Below are 17,602 nucleotides of genomic sequence, written 5' to 3'. Positions count from 1 at the left end.
CTATGGAGCTGCCATTGAGCCCCATGTTAAATGTCTCAAATTTGAAAGCACTATATTTCTAAAACTATGAAACATTTCAAAGTTTCCTTTTCAGGCAAACATGTCCACCGTAAGATGAACCTAAGTAGGCTAGAATGGGGTTGCTAGGTGTAAGTATGTAGGACTAGTAGCATGCCAAAGTTTGTGCTATTGCCATAGAGAATGCATTGGGCGTTTAAGTTGAATAACTCATAAACTACAAAACATAAAAATAAAAAAAAGTTCCAGCATGTGTCTCCACAGTAAGCTGAATAATAAAAAGTGTGAATGGAGTTTCTAGGTGAAAGTGACTTTTGACGTGCCTATAGAGCTGCCATTGAGCCCCATGTTAAATGTCTCAAATTTGAAAGCACTATATTTCTAAAACTATGAAACATTTCAAAGTTTCCTTTTCAGGCAAACATGTCCACCGTAAGATGAACCTAAGTAGGCTAGAATGGGGTTGCTAGGTGTAAGTATGTAGTTACTAGTGCATGCCAAAGTTTGTGCTATTGCCATAGAGAATGCATTGGGCGTTTAAGTTAAATAACTCATAAACTACAAAACATAAAAATAAAAAAAAGTTCCAGCATGTGTCTCCACAGTAAGCTGAATAATAAAAAGTGTGAATGGAGTTTCTAGGTGAAAGTGACTTTTGACGTGCCTATAGAGCTGCCATTGAGCCCCATGTTAAATGTCTCAAATTTGAAAGCACTATATTTCTAAAACTATGAAACATTTCAAAGATTCCTTTTCAGGCAAACATGTCCACCGTAAGATGAACCTAAGTAGGCTAGAATGGGGTTGCTAGGTGTAAGTATGTAGTTACTAGTGCATGCCAAAGTTTGTGCTATTGCCATAGAGAATGCATTGGGCGTTTAAGTTGAATAACTCATAAACTACAAAACATAAAAATAAAAAAAAGTTCCAGCATGTGTCTCCACAGTAAGCTGAATAATAAAAAGTGTGAATGGAGTTTCTAGGTGAAAGTGACTTTTGACGTGCCTATAGAGCTGCCATTGAGCCCCATGTTAAATGTCTCAAATTTGAAAGCACTATATTTCTAAAACTATGAAACATTTCAAAGTTTCCTTTTCAGGCAAACATGTCCACCGTAAGATGAACCTAAGTAGGCTAGAATGGGGTTGCTAGGTGTAAGTATGTAGTTACTAGTGCATGCCAAAGTTTGTGCTATTGCCATAGAGAATGCATTGGGCGTTTAAGTTAAATAACTCATAAACTACAAAACATAAAAATAAAAAAAAGTTCCAGCATGTGTCTCCACAGTAAGCTGAATAATAAAAAGTGTGAATGGAGTTTCTAGGTGAAAGTGACTTTTGACGTGCCTATAGAGCTGCCATTGAGCCCCATGTTAAATGTCTCAAATTTGAAAGCACTATATTTCTAAAACTATGAAACATTTCAAAGATTCCTTTTCAGGCAAACATGTCCACCGTAAGATGAACCTAAGTAGGCTAGAATGGGGTTGCTAGGTGTAAGTATGTAGTTACTAGTGCATGCCAAAGTTTGTGCTATTGCCATAGAGAATGCATTGGGCGTTTAAGTTGAATAACTCATAAACTACAAAACATAAAAATAAAAAAAAGTTCCAGCATGTGTCTCCACAGTAAGCTGAATAATAAAAAGTGTGAATGGAGTTTCTAGGTGAAAGTGACTTTTGACGTGCCTATAGAGCTGCCATTGAGCCCCATGTTAAATGTCTCAAATTTGAAAGCACTATATTTCTAAAACTATGAAACATTTCAAAGATTCCTTTTCAGGCAAACATGTCCACCGTAAGATGAACCTAAGTAGGCTAGAATGGGGTTGCTAGGTGTAAGTATGTAGTTACTAGTGCATGCCAAAGTTTGTGCTATTGCCATAGAGAATGCATTGGGCGTTTAAGTTGAATAACTCATAAACTACAAAACATAAAAAAAAAAAAAAGTTCCAGCATGTGTCTCCACAGTAAGCTGAATAATAAAAAGTGTGAATGGAGTTTCTAGGTGAAAGTGACTTTTGACGTGCCTATAGAGCTGCCATTGAGCCCCATGTTAAATGTCTCAAATTTGAAAGCACTATATTTCTAAAACTATGAAACATTTCAAAGATTCCTTTTCAGGCAAACATGTCCACCGTAAGATGAACCTAAGTAGGCTAGAATGGGGTTGCTAGGTGTAAGTATGTAGTTACTAGTGCATGCCAAAGTTTGTGCTATTGCCATAGAGAATGCATTGGGCGTTTAAGTTGAATAACTCATAAACTACAAAACATAAAAATAAAAAAAAGTTCCAGCATGTGTCTCCACAGTAAGCTGAATAATAAAAAGTGTGAATGGAGTTTCTAGGTGAAAGTGACTTTTGACGTGCCTATAGAGCTGCCATTGAGCCCCATGTTAAATGTCTCAAATTTGAAAGCACTATATTTCTAAAACTATGAAACATTTCAAAGATTCCTTTTCAGGCAAACATGTCCACCGTAAGATGAACCTAAGTAGGCTAGAATGGGGTTGCTAGGTGTAAGTATGTAGTTACTAGTGCATGCCAAAGTTTGTGCTATTGCCATAGAGAATGCATTGGGCGTTTAAGTTGAATAACTCATAAACTACAAAACATAAAAATAAAAAAAAGTTCCAGCATGTGTCTCCACAGTAAGCTGAATAATAAAAAGTGTGAATGGAGTTTCTAGGTGAAAGTGACTTTTGACGTGCCTATAGAGCTGCCATTGAGCCCCATGTTAAATGTCTCAAATTTGAAAGCACTATATTTCTAAAACTATGAAACATTTCAAAGTTTCCTTTTCAGGCAAACATGTCCACCGTAAGATGAACCTAAGTAGGCTAGAATGGGGTTGCTAGGTGTAAGTATGTAGTTACTAGTGCATGCCAAAGTTTGTGCTATTGCCATAGAGAATGCATTGGGCGTTTAAGTTGAATAACTCATAAACTACAAAACATAAAAATAAAAAAAAGTTCCAGCATGTGTCTCCACAGTAAGCTGAATAATAAAAAGTGTGAATGGAGTTTCTAGGTGAAAGTGACTTTTGACGTGCCTATAGAGCTGCCATTGAGCCCCATGTTAAATGTCTCAAATTTGAAAGCACTATATTTCTAAAACTATGAAACATTTCAAAGATTCCTTTTCAGGCAAACATGTCCACCGTAAGATGAACCTAAGTAGGCTAGAATGGGGTTGCTAGGTGTAAGTATGTAGTTACTAGTGCATGCCAAAGTTTGTGCTATTGCCATAGAGAATGCATTGGGCGTTTAAGTTGAATAACTCATAAACTACAAAACATAAAAATAAAAAAAAGTTCCAGCATGTGTCTCCACAGTAAGCTGAATAATAAAAAGTGTGAATGGAGTTTCTAGGTGAAAGTGACTTTTGACGTGCCTATAGAGCTGCCATTGAGCCCCATGTTAAATGTCTCAAATTTGAAAGCACTATATTTCTAAAACTATGAAACATTTCAAAGTTTCCTTTTCAGGCAAACATGTCCACCGTAAGATGAACCTAAGTAGGCTAGAATGGGGTTGCTAGGTGTAAGTATGTAGTTACTAGTGCATGCCAAAGTTTGTGCTATTGCCATAGAGAATGCATTGGGCGTTTAAGTTAAATAACTCATAAACTACAAAACATAAAAATAAAAAAAAGTTCCAGCATGTGTCTCCACAGTAAGCTGAATAATAAAAAGTGTGAATGGAGTTTCTAGGTGAAAGTGACTTTTGACGTGCCTATAGAGCTGCCATTGAGCCCCATGTTAAATGTCTCAAATTTGAAAGCACTATATTTCTAAAACTATGAAACATTTCAAAGATTCCTTTTCAGGCAAACATGTCCACCGTAAGATGAACCTAAGTAGGCTAGAATGGGGTTGCTAGGTGTAAGTATGTAGTTACTAGTGCATGCCAAAGTTTGTGCTATTGCCATAGAGAATGCATTGGGCGTTTAAGTTGAATAACTCATAAACTACAAAACATAAAAATAAAAAAAAGTTCCAGCATGTGTCTCCACAGTAAGCTGAATAATAAAAAGTGTGAATGGAGTTTCTAGGTGAAAGTGACTTTTGACGTGCCTATAGAGCTGCCATTGAGCCCCATGTTAAATGTCTCAAATTTGAAAGCACTATATTTCTAAAACTATGAAACATTTCAAAGTTTCCTTTTCAGGCAAACATGTCCACCGTAAGATGAACCTAAGTAGGCTAGAATGGGGTTGCTAGGTGTAAGTATGTAGTTACTAGTGCATGCCAAAGTTTGTGCTATTGCCATAGAGAATGCATTGGGCGTTTAAGTTAAATAACTCATAAACTACAAAACATAAAAATAAAAAAAAGTTCCAGCATGTGTCTCCACAGTAAGCTGAATAATAAAAAGTGTGAATGGAGTTTCTAGGTGAAAGTGACTTTTGACGTGCCTATAGAGCTGCCATTGAGCCCCATGTTAAATGTCTCAAATTTGAAAGCACTATATTTCTAAAACTATGAAACATTTCAAAGATTCCTTTTCAGGCAAACATGTCCACCGTAAGATGAACCTAAGTAGGCTAGAATGGGGTTGCTAGGTGTAAGTATGTAGTTACTAGTGCATGCCAAAGTTTGTGCTATTGCCATAGAGAATGCATTGGGCGTTTAAGTTGAATAACTCATAAACTACAAAACATAAAAATAAAAAAAAGTTCCAGCATGTGTCTCCACAGTAAGCTGAATAATAAAAAGTGTGAATGGAGTTTCTAGGTGAAAGTGACTTTTGACGTGCCTATAGAGCTGCCATTGAGCCCCATGTTAAATGTCTCAAATTTGAAAGCACTATATTTCTAAAACTATGAAACATTTCAAAGATTCCTTTTCAGGCAAACATGTCCACCGTAAGATGAACCTAAGTAGGCTAGAATGGGGTTGCTAGGTGTAAGTATGTAGTTACTAGTGCATGCCAAAGTTTGTGCTATTGCCATAGAGAATGCATTGGGCGTTTAAGTTGAATAACTCATAAACTACAAAACATAAAAAAAAAAAAAAGTTCCAGCATGTGTCTCCACAGTAAGCTGAATAATAAAAAGTGTGAATGGAGTTTCTAGGTGAAAGTGACTTTTGACGTGCCTATAGAGCTGCCATTGAGCCCCATGTTAAATGTCTCAAATTTGAAAGCACTATATTTCTAAAACTATGAAACATTTCAAAGATTCCTTTTCAGGCAAACATGTCCACCGTAAGATGAACCTAAGTAGGCTAGAATGGGGTTGCTAGGTGTAAGTATGTAGTTACTAGTGCATGCCAAAGTTTGTGCTATTGCCATAGAGAATGCATTGGGCGTTTAAGTTGAATAACTCATAAACTACAAAACATAAAAATAAAAAAAAGTTCCAGCATGTGTCTCCACAGTAAGCTGAATAATAAAAAGTGTGAATGGAGTTTCTAGGTGAAAGTGACTTTTGACGTGCCTATAGAGCTGCCATTGAGCCCCATGTTAAATGTCTCAAATTTGAAAGCACTATATTTCTAAAACTATGAAACATTTCAAAGTTTCCTTTTCAGGCAAACATGTCCACCGTAAGATGAACCTAAGTAGGCTAGAATGGGGTTGCTAGGTGTAAGTATGTAGTTACTAGTGCATGCCAAAGTTTGTGCTATTGCCATAGAGAATGCATTGGGCGTTTAAGTTGAATAACTCATAAACTACAAAACATAAAAATAAAAAAAAGTTCCAGCATGTGTCTCCACAGTAAGCTGAATAATAAAAAGTGTGAATGGAGTTTCTAGGTGAAAGTGACTTTTGACGTGCCTATAGAGCTGCCATTGAGCCCCATGTTAAATGTCTCAAATTTGAAAGCACTATATTTCTAAAACTATGAAACATTTCAAAGATTCCTTTTCAGGCAAACATGTCCACCGTAAGATGAACCTAAGTAGGCTAGAATGGGGTTGCTAGGTGTAAGTATGTAGTTACTAGTGCATGCCAAAGTTTGTGCTATTGCCATAGAGAATGCATTGGGCGTTTAAGTTGAATAACTCATAAACTACAAAACATAAAAATAAAAAAAAGTTCCAGCATGTGTCTCCGCAGTAAGCTGAATAATAAAAAGTGTGAATGGAGTTTCTAGGTGAAAGTGACTTTTGACGTGCCTATAGAGCTGCCATTGAGCCCCATGTTAAATGTCTCAAATTTGAAAGCACTATATTTCTAAAACTATGAAACATTTCAAAGATTCCTTTTCAGGCAAACATGTCCACCGTAAGATGAACCTAAGTAGGCTAGAATGGGGTTGCTAGGTGTAAGTATGTAGTTACTAGTGCATGCCAAAGTTTGTGCTATTGCCATAGAGAATGCATTGGGCGTTTAAGTTGAATAACTCATAAACTACAAAACATAAAAATAAAAAAAAGTTCCAGCATGTGTCTCCACAGTAAGCTGAATAATAAAAAGTGTGAATGGAGTTTCTAGGTGAAAGTGACTTTTGACGTGCCTATAGAGCTGCCATTGAGCCCCATGTTAAATGTCTCAAATTTGAAAGCACTATATTTCTAAAACTATGAAACATTTCAAAGATTCCTTTTCAGGCAAACATGTCCACCGTAAGATGAACCTAAGTAGGCTAGAATGGGGTTGCTAGGTGTAAGTATGTAGTTACTAGTGCATGCCAAAGTTTGTGCTATTGCCATAGAGAATGCATTGGGCGTTTAAGTTGAATAACTCATAAACTACAAAACATAAAAATAAAAAAAAGTTCCAGCATGTGTCTCCACAGTAAGCTGAATAATAAAAAGTGTGAATGGAGTTTCTAGGTGAAAGTGACTTTTGACGTGCCTATAGAGCTGCCATTGAGCCCCATGTTAAATGTCTCAAATTTGAAAGCACTATATTTCTAAAACTATGAAACATTTCAAAGATTCCTTTTCAGGCAAACATGTCCACCGTAAGATGAACCTAAGTAGGCTAGAATGGGGTTGCTAGGTGTAAGTATGTAGTTACTAGTGCATGCCAAAGTTTGTGCTATTGCCATAGAGAATGCATTGGGCGTTTAAGTTGAATAACTCATAAACTACAAAACATAAAAATAAAAAAAAGTTCCAGCATGTGTCTCCACAGTAAGCTGAATAATAAAAAGTGTGAATGGAGTTTCTAGGTGAAAGTGACTTTTGACGTGCCTATAGAGCTGCCATTGAGCCCCATGTTAAATGTCTCAAATTTGAAAGCACTATATTTCTAAAACTATGAAACATTTCAAAGATTCCTTTTCAGGCAAACATGTCCACCGTAAGATGAACCTAAGTAGGCTAGAATGGGGTTGCTAGGTGTAAGTATGTAGTTACTAGTGCATGCCAAAGTTTGTGCTATTGCCATAGAGAATGCATTGGGCGTTTAAGTTGAATAACTCATAAACTACAAAACATAAAAATAAAAAAAAGTTCCAGCATGTGTCTCCACAGTAAGCTGAATAATAAAAAGTGTGAATGGAGTTTCTAGGTGAAAGTGACTTTTGACGTGCCTATAGAGCTGCCATTGAGCCCCATGTTAAATGTCTCAAATTTGAAAGCACTATATTTCTAAAACTATGAAACATTTCAAAGTTTCCTTTTCAGGCAAACATGTCCACCGTAAGATGAACCTAAGTAGGCTAGAATGGGGTTGCTAGGTGTAAGTATGTAGTTACTAGTGCATGCCAAAGTTTGTGCTATTGCCATAGAGAATGCATTGGGCGTTTAAGTTGAATAACTCATAAACTACAAAACATAAAAATAAAAAAAAGTTCCAGCATGTGTCTCCACAGTAAGCTGAATAATAAAAAGTGTGAATGGAGTTTCTAGGTGAAAGTGACTTTTGACGTGCCTATGGAGCTGCCATTGAGCCCCATGTTAAATGTCTCAAATTTGAAAGCACTATATTTCTAAAACTATGAAACATTTCAAAGATTCCTTTTCAGGCAAACATGTCCACCGTAAGATGAACCTAAGTAGGCTAGAATGGGGTTGCTAGGTGTAAGTATGTAGTTACTAGTGCATGCCAAAGTTTGTGCTATTGCCATAGAGAATGCATTGGGCGTTTAAGTTGAATAACTCATAAACTACAAAACATAAAAATAAAAAAAAGTTCCAGCATGTGTCTCCACAGTAAGCTGAATATTAAAAAGTGTGAATGGAGTTTCTAGGTGAAAGTGACTTTTGACGTGCCTATGGAGCTGCCATTGAGCCCCATGTTAAATGTCTCAAATTTGAAAGCACTATATTTCTAAAACTATGAAACATTTCAAAGATTCCTTTTCAGGCAAACATGTCCACCGTAAGATGACCCTAAGTAGGCTAGAATGGGGTTGCTAGGTGTAAGTATGTAGTTACTAGTGCATGCCAAAGTTTGTGCTATTGCCATTGAGAATGCATTGGGCGTTTAAGTTGAATAACTCATAAACTACAAAACATAAAAAAAAAAAAAAGTTCCAGCATGTGTCTCCACAGTAAGCTGAATAATAAAAAGTGTGAATGGAGTTTCTAGGTGAAAGTGACTTTTGACGTGCCTATAGAGCTGCCATTGAGCCCCATGTTAAATGTCTCAAATTTGAAAGCACTATATTTCTAAAACTATGAAACATTTCAAAGATTCCTTTTCAGGCAAACATGTCCACCGTAAGATGAACCTAAGTAGGCTAGAATGGGGTTGCTAGGTGTAAGTATGTAGTTACTAGTGCATGCCAAAGTTTGTGCTATTGCCATAGAGAATGCATTGGGCGTTTAAGTTGAATAACTCATAAACTACAAAACATAAAAATAAAAAAAAGTTCCAGCATGTGTCTCCACAGTAAGCTGAAAAATAAAAAGTGTGAATGGAGTTTCTAGGTGAAAGTGACTTTTGACGTGCCTATAGAGCTGCCATTGAGCCCCATGTTAAATGTCTCAAATTTGAAAGCACTATATTTCTAAAACTATGAAACATTTCAAAGTTTCCTTTTCAGGCAAACATGTCCACCGTAAGATGAACCTAAGTAGGCTAGAATGGGGTTGCTAGGTGTAAGTATGTAGTTACTAGTGCATGCCAAAGTTTGTGCTATTGCCATAGAGAATGCATTGGGCGTTTAAGTTGAATAACTCATAAACTACAAAACATAAAAATAAAAAAAAGTTCCAGCATGTGTCTCCACAGTAAGCTGAATAATAAAAAGTGTGAATGGAGTTTCTAGGTGAAAGTGACTTTTGACGTGCCTATAGAGCTGCCATTGAGCCCCATGTTAAATGTCTCAAATTTGAAAGCACTATATTTCTAAAACTATGAAACATTTCAAAGATTCCTTTTCAGGCAAACATGTCCACCGTAAGATGAACCTAAGTAGGCTAGAATGGGGTTGCTAGGTGTAAGTATGTAGTTACTAGTGCATGCCAAAGTTTGTGCTATTGCCATAGAGAATGCATTGGGCGTTTAAGTTGAATAACTCATAAACTACAAAACATAAAAATAAAAAAAAGTTCCAGCATGTGTCTCCACAGTAAGCTGAATAATAAAAAGTGTGAATGGAGTTTCTAGGTGAAAGTGACTTTTGACGTGCCTATGGAGCTGCCATTGAGCCCCATGTTAAATGTCTCAAATTTGAAAGCACTATATTTCTAAAACTATGAAACATTTCAAATTTTCCTTTTCAGGCAAACATGTCCACCGTAAGATGAACCTAAGTAGGCTAGAATGGGGTTGCTAGGTGTAAGTATGTAGTTACTAGTGCATGCCAAAGTTTGTGCTATTGCCATAGAGAATGCATTGGGCGTTTAAGTTGAATAACTCATAAACTACAAAACATAAAAATAAAAAAAAGTTCCAGCATGTGTCTCCACAGTAAGCTGAATAATAAAAAGTGTGAATGGAGTTTCTAGGTGAAAGTGACTTTTGACGTGCCTATAGAGCTGCCATTGAGCCCCATGTTAAATGTCTCAAATTTGAAAGCACTATATTTCTAAAACTATGAAACATTTCAAAGATTCCTTTTCAGGCAAACATGTCCACCGTAAGATGACCCTAAGTAGGCTAGAATGGGGTTGCTAGGTGTAAGTATGTAGTTACTAGTGCATGCCAAAGTTTGTGCTATTGCCATTGAGAATGCATTGGGCGTTTAAGTTGAATAACTCATAAACTACAAAACATAAAAATAAAAAAAAGTTCCAGCATGTGTCTCCACAGTAAGCTGAATAATAAAAAGTGTGAATGGAGTTTCTAGGTGAAAGTGACTTTTGACGTGCCTATAGAGCTGCCATTGAGCCCCATGTTAAATGTCTCAAATTTGAAAGCACTATATTTCTAAAACTATGAAACATTTCAAAGATTCCTTTTCAGGCAAACATTGTCCACCGTAAGATGAACCTAAGTAGGCTAGAATGGGGTTGCTAGGTGTAAGTATGTAGTTACTAGTGCATGCCAAAGTTTGTGCTATTGCCATAGAGAATGCATTGGGCGTTTAAGTTGAATAACTCATAAACTACAAAACATAAAAATAAAAAAAAGTTCCAGCATGTGTCTCCACAGTAAGCTGAATAATAAAAAGTGTGAATGGAGTTTCTAGGTGAAAGTGACTTTTGACGTGCCTATAGAGCTGCCATTGAGCCCCATGTTAAATGTCTCAAATTTGAAAGCACTATATTTCTAAAACTATGAAACATTTCAAAGTTTCCTTTTCAGGGAAACATGTCCACCGTAAGATGAACCTAAGTAGGCTAGAATGGGGTTGCTAGGTGTAAGTATGTAGTTACTAGTGCATGCCAAAGTTTGTGCTATTGCCATAGAGAATGCATTGGGCGTTTAAGTTAAATAACTCATAAACTACAAAACATAAAAATAAAAAAAAGTTCCAGCATGTGTCTCCACAGTAAGCTGAATAATAAAAAGTGTGAATGGAGTTTCTAGGTGAAAGTGACTTTTGACGTGCCTATAGAGCTGCCATTGAGCCCCATGTTAAATGTCTCAAATTTGAAAGCACTATATTTCTAAAACTATGAAACATTTCAAAGATTCCTTTTCAGGCAAACATGTCCACCGTAAGATGAACCTAAGTAGGCTAGAATGGGGTTGCTAGGTGTAAGTATGTAGTTACTAGTGCATGCCAAAGTTTGTGCTATTGCCATAGAGAATGCATTGGGCGTTTAAGTTGAATAACTCATAAACTACAAAACATAAAAATAAAATAAAGTTCCAGCATGTGTCTCCACAGTAAGCTGAATAATAAAAAGTGTGAATGGAGTTTCTAGGTGAAAGTGACTTTTGACGTGCCTATAGAGCTGCCATTGAGCACCATGTTAAATGTCTCAAATTTGAAAGCACTATATTTCTAAAACTATGAAACATTTCAAAGATTCCTTTTCAGGCAAACATGTCCACCGTAAGATGAACCTAAGTAGGCTAGAATGGGGTTGCTAGGTGTAAGTATGTAGTTACTAGTGCATGCCAAAGTTTGTGCTATTGCCATAGAGAATGCATTGGGCGTTTAAGTTAAATAACTCATAAACTACAAAACATAAAAATAAAAAAAAGTTCCAGCATGTATCTCCACAGTAAGCTGAATAATAAAAAGTGTGAATGGAGTTTCTAGGTGAAAGTGACTTTTGACGTGCCTATAGAGCTGCCATTGAGCCCCATGTTAAATGTCTCAAATTTGAAAGCACTATATTTCTAAAACTATGAAACATTTCAAAGATTCCTTTTCAGGCAAACATGTCCACCGTAAGATGAACCTAAGTAGGCTAGAATGGGGTTGCTAGGTGTAAGTATGTAGTTACTAGTGCATGCCAAAGTTTGTGCTATTGCCATAGAGAATGCATTGGGCGTTTAAGTTGAATAACTCATAAACTACAAAACATAAAAATAAAAAAAAGTTCCAGCATGTGTCTCCACAGTAAGCTGAATAATAAAAAGTGTGAATGGAGTTTCTAGGTGAAAGTGACTTTTGACGTGCCTATAGAGCTGCCATTGAGCCCCATGTTAAATGTCTCAAATTTGAAAGCACTATATTTCTAAAACTATGAAACATTTCAAAGATTCCTTTTCAGGCAAACATGTCCACCGTAAGATGAACCTAAGTAGGCTAGAATGGGGTTGCTAGGTGTAAGTATGTAGTTACTAGTGCATGCCAAAGTTTGTGCTATTGCCATAGAGAATGCATTGGGCGTTTAAGTTGAATAACTCATAAACTACAAAACATAAAAATAAAAAAAAGTTCCAGCATGTGTCTCCACAGTAAGCTGAATAATAAAAAGTGTGAATGGAGTTTCTAGGTGAAAGTGACTTTTGACGTGCCTATAGAGCTGCCATTGAGCCCCATGTTAAATGTCTCAAATTTGAAAGCACTATATTTCTAAAACTATGAAACATTTCAAAGATTCCTTTTCAGGCAAACATGTCCACCGTAAGATGAACCTAAGTAGGCTAGAATGGGGTTGCTAGGTGTAAGTATGTAGTTACTAGTGCATGCCAAAGTTTGTGCTATTGCCATAGAGAATGCATTGGGCGTTTAAGTTGAATAACTCATAAACTACAAAACATAAAAATAAAAAAAGTTCCAGCATGTGTCTCCACAGTAAGCTGAATAATAAAAAGTGTGAATGGAGTTTCTAGGTGAAAGTGACTTTTGACGTGCCTATAGAGCTGCCATTGAGCCCCATGTTAAATGTCTCAAATTTGAAAGCACTATATTTCTAAAACTATGAAACATTTCAAAGTTTCCTTTTCAGGCAAACATGTCCACCGTAAGATGAACCTAAGTAGGCTAGAATGGGGTTGCTAGGTGTAAGTATGTAGTTACTAGTGCATGCCAAAGTTTGTGCTATTGCCATAGAGAATGCATTGGGCGTTTAAGTTGAATAACTCATAAACTACAAAACATAAAAATAAAAAAAAGTTCCAGCATGTGTCTCCACAGTAAGCTGAATAATAAAAAGTGTGAATGGAGTTTCTAGGTGAAAGTGACTTTTGACGTGCCTATAGAGCTGCCATTGAGCCCCATGTTAAATGTCTCAAATTTGAAAGCACTATATTTCTAAAACTATGAAACATTTCAAAGATTCCTTTTCAGGCAAACATGTCCACCGTAAGATGAACCTAAGTAGGCTAGAATGGGGTTGCTAGGTGTAAGTATGTAGGACTAGTAGCATGCCAAAGTTTGTGCTATTGCCATAGAGAATGCATTGGGCGTTTAAGTTGAATAACTCATAAACTACAAAACATAAAAATAAAAAAAAGTTCCAGCATGTGTCTCCACAGTAAGCTGAATAATAAAAAGTGTGAATGGAGTTTCTAGGTGAAAGTGACTTTTGACGTGCCTATAGAGCTGCCATTGAGCCCCATGTTAAATGTCTCAAATTTGAAAGCACTATATTTCTAAAACTATGAAACATTTCAAAGATTCCTTTTCAGGCAAACATGTCCACCGTAAGATGAACCTAAGTAGGCTAGAATGGGGTTGCTAGGTGTAAGTATGTAGTTACTAGTGCATGCCAAAGTTTGTGCTATTGCCATAGAGAATGCATTGGGCGTTTAAGTTGAATAACTCATAAACTACAAAACATAAAAATAAAAAAAAGTTCCAGCATGTGTCTCCACAGTAAGCTGAATAATAAAAAGTGTGAATGGAGTTTCTAGGTGAAAGTGACTTTTGACGTGCCTATAGAGCTGCCATTGAGCCCCATGTTAAATGTCTCAAATTTGAAAGCACTATATTTCTAAAACTATGAAACATTTCAAAGATTCCTTTTCAGGCAAACATGTCCACCGTAAGATGAACCTAAGTAGGCTAGAATGGGGTTGCTAGGTGTAAGTATGTAGTTACTAGTGCATGCCAAAGTTTGTGCTATTGCCATAGAGAATGCATTGGGCGTTTAAGTTGAATAACTCATAAACTACAAAACATAAAAATAAAAAAAGTTCCAGCATGTGTCTCCACAGTAAGCTGAATAATAAAAAGTGTGAATGGAGTTTCTAGGTGAAAGTGACTTTTGACGTGCCTATAGAGCTGCCATTGAGCCCCATGTTAAATGTCTCAAATTTGAAAGCACTATATTTCTAAAACTATGAAACATTTCAAAGTTTCCTTTTCAGGCAAACATGTCCACCGTAAGATGAACCTAAGTAGGCTAGAATGGGGTTGCTAGGTGTAAGTATGTAGTTACTAGTGCATGCCAAAGTTTGTGCTATTGCCATAGAGAATGCATTGGGCGTTTAAGTTGAATAACTCATAAACTACAAAACATAAAAATAAAAAAAAGTTCCAGCATGTGTCTCCACAGTAAGCTGAATAATAAAAAGTGTGAATGGAGTTTCTAGGTGAAAGTGACTTTTGACGTGCCTATAGAGCTGCCATTGAGCCCCATGTTAAATGTCTCAAATTTGAAAGCACTATATTTCTAAAACTATGAAACATTTCAAAGATTCCTTTTCAGGCAAACATGTCCACCGTAAGATGAACCTAAGTAGGCTAGAATGGGGTTGCTAGGTGTAAGTATGTAGGACTAGTAGCATGCCAAAGTTTGTGCTATTGCCATAGAGAATGCATTGGGCGTTTAAGTTGAATAACTCATAAACTACAAAACATAAAAATAAAAAAAAGTTCCAGCATGTGTCTCCACAGTAAGCTGAATAATAAAAAGTGTGAATGGAGTTTCTAGGTGAAAGTGACTTTTGACGTGCCTATAGAGCTGCCATTGAGCCCCATGTTAAATGTCTCAAATTTGAAAGCACTATATTTCTAAAACTATGAAACATTTCAAAGTTTCCTTTTCAGGCAAACATGTCCACGGTAAGATGAACCTAAGTAGGCTAGAATGGGGTTGCTAGGTGTAAGTATGTAGTTACTAGTGCATGCCAAAGTTTGTGCTATTGCCATAGAGAATGCATTTGGCGTTTAAGTTGAATAACTCATAAACTACAAAACATAAAAATAAAAAAAAGTTCCAGCATGTGTCTCCACAGTAAGCTGAATAATAAAAAGTGTGAATGGAGTTTCTAGGTGAAAGTGACTTTTGACGTGCCTATAGAGCTGCCATTGAGCCCCATGTTAAATGTCTCAAATTTGAAAGCACTATATTTCTAAAACTATGAAACATTTCAAAGTTTCCTTTTCAGGCAAACATGTCCACGGTAAGATGAACCTAAGTAGGCTAGAATGGGGTTGCTAGGTGTAAGTATGTAGTTACTAGTGCATGCCAAAGTTTGTGCTATTGCCATAGAGAATGCATTGGGCGTTTAAGTTGAATAACTCATAAACTACAAAACATAAAAATAAAAAAAAGTTCCAGCATGTGTCTCCACAGTAAGCTGAATAATAAAAAGTGTGAATGGAGTTTCTAGGTGAAAGTGACTTTTGACGTGCCTATAGAGCTGCCATTGAGCCCCATGTTAAATGTCTCAAATTTGAAAGCACTATATTTCTAAAACTATGAAACATTTCAAAGTTTCCTTTTCAGGCAAACATGTCCACCGTAAGATGAACCTAAGTAGGCTAGAATGGGGTTGCTAGGTGTAAGTATGTAGTTACTAGTGCATGCCAAAGTTTGTGCTATTGCCATAGAGAATGCATTGGGCGTTTAAGTTGAATAACTCATAAACTACAAAACATAAAAATAAAAAAAAGTTCCAGCATGTGTCTCCACAGTAAGCTGAATAATAAAAAGTGTGAATGGAGTTTCTAGGTGAAAGTGACTTTTGACGTGCCTATAGAGCTGCCATTGAGCCCCATGTTAAATGTCTCAAATTTGAAAGCACTATATTTCTAAAACTATGAAACATTTCAAAGTTTCCTTTTCAGGCAAACATGTCCACCGTAAGATGAACCTAAGTAGGCTAGAATGGGGTTGCTAGGTGTAAGTATGTAGTTACTAGTGCATGCCAAAGTTTGTGCTATTGCCATAGAGAATGCATTGGGCGTTTAAGTTAAATAACTCATAAACTACAAAACATAAAAATAAAAAAAAGTTCCAGCATGTGTCTCCACAGTAAGCTGAATAATAAAAAGTGTGAATGGAGTTTCTAGGTGAAAGTGACTTTTGACGTGCCTATAGAGCTGCCATTGAGCCCCATGTTAAATGTCTCAAATTTAAAAGCACTATATTTCTAAAACTATGAAACATTTCAAAGTTTCCTTCTCAGGCAAACATGTCCACCGTAAGATGAACCTAAGTAGGCTAGAATGGGGTTGCTAGGTGTAAGTATGTAGGACTAGTAGCATGCCAAAGTTTGTGCTGTTGCCATAGAGAATGCATTGGGCGTTTAAGTTGAATAACTCATAAACTACAAAACATAAAAATAAAAAAAAGTTCCAGCATGTGTCTCCACAGTAAGCTGAATAATAAAAAGTGTGAATGGAGTTTCTAGGTGAAAGTGACTTTTGACGTGCCTATAGAGCTGCCATTGAGCCCCATGTTAAATGTCTCAAATTTGAAAGCACTATATTTCTAAAACTATGAAACATTTCAAAGTTTCCTTTTCAGGCAAACATGTCCACCGTAAGATGAACCTAAGTAGGCTAGAATGGGGTTGCTAGGTGTAAGTATGTAGGACTAGTAGCATGCCAAAGTTTGTGCTATTGCCATAGAGAATGCATTGGGCGTTTAAGTTGAATAACTCATAAACTACAAAACATAAAAATAAAAAAAAGTTCCAGCATGTGTCTCCACAGTAAGCTGAATAATAAAAAGTGTGAATGGAGTTTCTAGGTGAAAGTGACTTTTGACGTGCCTATAGAGCTGCCATTGAGCCCCATGTTAAATGTCTCAAATTTGAAAGCACTATATTTCTAAAACTATGAAACATTTCAAAGTTTCCTTTTCAGGCAAACATGTCCACCGTAAGATGAACCTAAGTAGGCTAGAATGGGGTTGCTAGGTGTAAGTATGTAGTTACCAGTGCATGCCAAAGTTTGTGCTATTGCCATAGAGAATGCATTGGGCGTTTAAGTTGAATAACTCATAAACTACAAAACATAAAAATAAAAAAAAGTTCCAGCATGTGTCTCCACAGTAAGCTGAATAATAAAAAGTGTGAATGGAGTTTCTAGGTGAAAGTGACTTTTGACGTGCCTATAGAGCTGCCATTGAGCCCCATGTTAAATGTCTCAAATTTGAAAGCACTATATTTCTAAAACTATGAAACATTTCAAAGATTCCTTTTCAGGCAAACATGTCCACCATAAGATGAACCTAAGTAGGCTAGAATGGGGTTGCTAGGTGTAAGTATGTAGTTACTAGTGCATGCCAAAGTTTGTGCTATTGCCATAGAGAATGCATTGGGCGTTTAAGTTGAATAACTCATAAACTACGAAACATAAAAATAAAGAAAAGTTCCAGCATGTGTCTCCACAGTAAGCTGAATAATAAAAAGTGTGAATGGAGTTTCTAGGTGAAAGTGACTTTTGACGTGCCTATAGAGCTGCCATTGAGCCCCATGTTAAATGTCTCAAATTTGAAAGCACTATATTTCTAAAACTATGAAACATTTCAAAGTTTCCTTTTCAGGCAAACATGTCCACCGTAAGATGAACCTAAGTAGGCTAGAATGGGGTTGCTAGGTGTAAGTATGTAGTTACTAGTGCATGCCAAAGTTTGTGCTATTGCCATAGAGAATGCATTGGGC

The sequence above is a fragment of the Protomyctophum parallelum genome (assembly GCF_964188405.1).
Source record: "Protomyctophum parallelum genome assembly, chromosome: 19".
Classification (NCBI taxonomy): Eukaryota; Metazoa; Chordata; class Actinopteri; order Myctophiformes; family Myctophidae; genus Protomyctophum; species Protomyctophum parallelum.
Note: the sequence above shows the minus strand (reverse complement) of the source record.